This window comes from Salvia splendens, chromosome 4 (assembly GCF_004379255.2).
Source record: "Salvia splendens isolate huo1 chromosome 4, SspV2, whole genome shotgun sequence".
Taxonomy (NCBI): Eukaryota; Viridiplantae; Streptophyta; class Magnoliopsida; order Lamiales; family Lamiaceae; genus Salvia; species Salvia splendens.
The window spans coordinates 30,107,706-30,110,647 of record NC_056035.1 but is presented as its reverse complement, the minus strand read 5'-3'; positions in this window follow the sequence as shown (position 1 = coordinate 30,110,647).

The window sequence follows — 2,942 nt, the reverse complement described above, 5'->3', positions numbered from 1 at the left end:
AAACATCGATCCAAACCAGTGGACGTCTTCTAATCCATACCATTCCATAATATCATTCCATATTATATCAAACTCATCAAGCTCTAACAAATCAGACAAAACACATGCATTAAACTCTTTTTTGAAATCTTCACTACCAAGCAAGGATTTGGGCAACTTATCTGACACCTTAACCATAATATGCCACATGCATCATCAGTGCCTTGTTTGTAAAAGTACTTGTTGAACAGCAAGTTTCATCCCCCAATCTTGATCAGTGATAATCATTTTGGGTGCAACCCCCATACATCGAACAAAACAGCCAAACAACCAAGAATATGAGTCTCTGCCTTCACTTGATAACAATCCAGCTCCAAATGTAACTGCTCTGGAATGGTTATCTTTTCCAGTGAATGGAGCAAAAATCATGCAATACCTTCAAAACATAACATAAAACTGAGTTATATTTTCATGCATACAGAAAAGTATCAGTTTATCAGCTATGACTATCATTTTATCAGCAAAAAGTATCATTGTATCCACTGAAATATAATTGTATCAGCAAAAAGTATCATTGTATCAGCAAAATGTATCAGCAAAAAGTATCATTTTAGGTCTTTTAGCAACAAAAGTAATATACCTATTAGTGTTGTATGTTGAATCAAATGAAATTATATCTCCAAACATATGATAATTTCGTCTTGAAATAGCATCAGCCCAGAAGAGTTTAGTTAACTTTCCATGAGATCCTACCTCAATTTCATAATAGAAGGCATCAGATAATTCCTTTTGAGAACGCATATAATCAAAAATCATTTGAGCATCTGAACCATCAATATTGGACATAATATCACGATAACCATTTCTAATATCAATAATATCACATCCAACATTTTCAGGTCCACCCATTATCTCCTTCAAAAGTTTGAATGTTTGAGTGAGACCAATATTACACCTGCCACAATCCTCCATAAAACTTCGATGGATAGGATCCAGACTGCGATTGGCCGTCATAAAATGCCTATGCTCATCCGAAACCATTAAGTGATTATGATACTCAACAAACTGATAAACCTCATACCCGCTGCTAATACCATCTGAAAAATATCTCAAGTTGAGCATAGCAAGACATTCACACCTAAACGACCGACACCTACGCCTCTTAACAGAAACTTCAGTTGATTTGGATGCATGACCAGGTATAAAACTCTTAGAGCCTTGTCTGCTGCAAGCCAAATACTACCACTTAATAATACCATGAACTAATTTGTTGCCCAATTTACGAATGCCAAAACCAACTGAACGTGCATAGTGTTCATAGAAACCAGATGCTTCTACTAATGTATTGAATTTCATACCAATCATTGGCTTCAAAGCATCATCACAAACAGGAATGTACAAACCTACAAATCAGTAAAAGTATCATTTTATCAACTCAGAGTATTATTTTATCAGGAAAATCTATCATCAGAAACTATCATTTTATCATTTTTATGTCATTTTGTCAGTTTTATGTCATTTTGTCACGTTAAAGTATCATTTTATCAGCTTATATGCAATTTCTTCAACTAAACTATCATTTTTATAAGCTAACTGTCATTTTATCCGCTTAGATTATCATTTTATCAGGTAAAAGTATCATTTTATTAAAAAAAATGTCATTTTATACACCAAAAATACCTATCATTCTATCGGCTGAAAGTATCATTCTACCCGACAAAACTATCATTCTATCGGCTGAAAGTATCATTCTATCCGGCAAAACTATCATTTTATCAGTTTTATGTCATTTTATCACGTTAAAGTATCATTTTATCAGCTTATATGCAATTTCTTCAGCTAAACTATCATTTTTATAAGCTAACTGTCATTTTATCCGCTTAGATTATCATTTTATCAGGTAAAAGTATCATTTTATTAAACAAAAGTGTCATTTTATACACCAAAAATACCTATCATTCTATCGGCTCAAAGTATCATTCTACCCGACAAAACTATCATTCTATCGGCTGAAAAGTATCATTCTATCCGGGAAAACTATCATTTTATCAGTTTTATGTCATTTTGTCACGTTAAAGTATCATTTTATCAGCTTATATGCAATTTCTCCAGCTAAACTATCATTTTATAAGCTTACTGTCATTTTATCCACTTAGATTATCATTTTATCAGGTAAAAGTATCATTTTATTAAAAAAAATGTCATTTCATACACCAAAAATACCTATCATTCTATTGGGTGGAAGTATCATTCTACCCGGCAAAACTATCATTCTATCGGCTGAAAGTATCATTCTATCCGGCAAAACTATCATTTTATCAGTTTTATGTCATTTTGTCACGTTAAAGTATCATTTTATCAGCTTATATGCAATTTCTTCAGCTAAACTATCATTTTTATAAGCTTACTGTCATTTTATCCGCTTAGATTATCATTTTATCAGTTAAAAGTATCATTTTATTAAAAAAAATGTCATTTTATACACAAAAAACTATCAACTCAGAATATCATTGTATCCGGAAAAACTATCATTTTATGATCCAAACCTAAAATTTATAAGCCAAAACTATCATCTTAACACAAAAACGGCAATACATAATTTAATTAAATAAGAATTTCAGTACATCAGAAACATAAACCAATCGACAGCTAATATTCATCAAAAATCAAATTCAATACAGAAATCAAAACAATCAATAAAATAAAATATGAACACAATCAATAAGCTAAATAATAGATAATGATTGTTACCTTCGTTATTTGCTACGTTCTCCATCGAAGTAAATTCTGACAGCTATTGAACAGATAATCAATGAAAATCTGGAGATTATGGAATAATGAACCAAATCGGAGGGAAATCTGGAGTCTATTGAAATAATCGGAAGGAAATCTCTATGGAAATAATCGGAAGGAAATCTCTATGGAAATAATCGAAAGGAAATCTGGAGTCTATGGAAATCTGG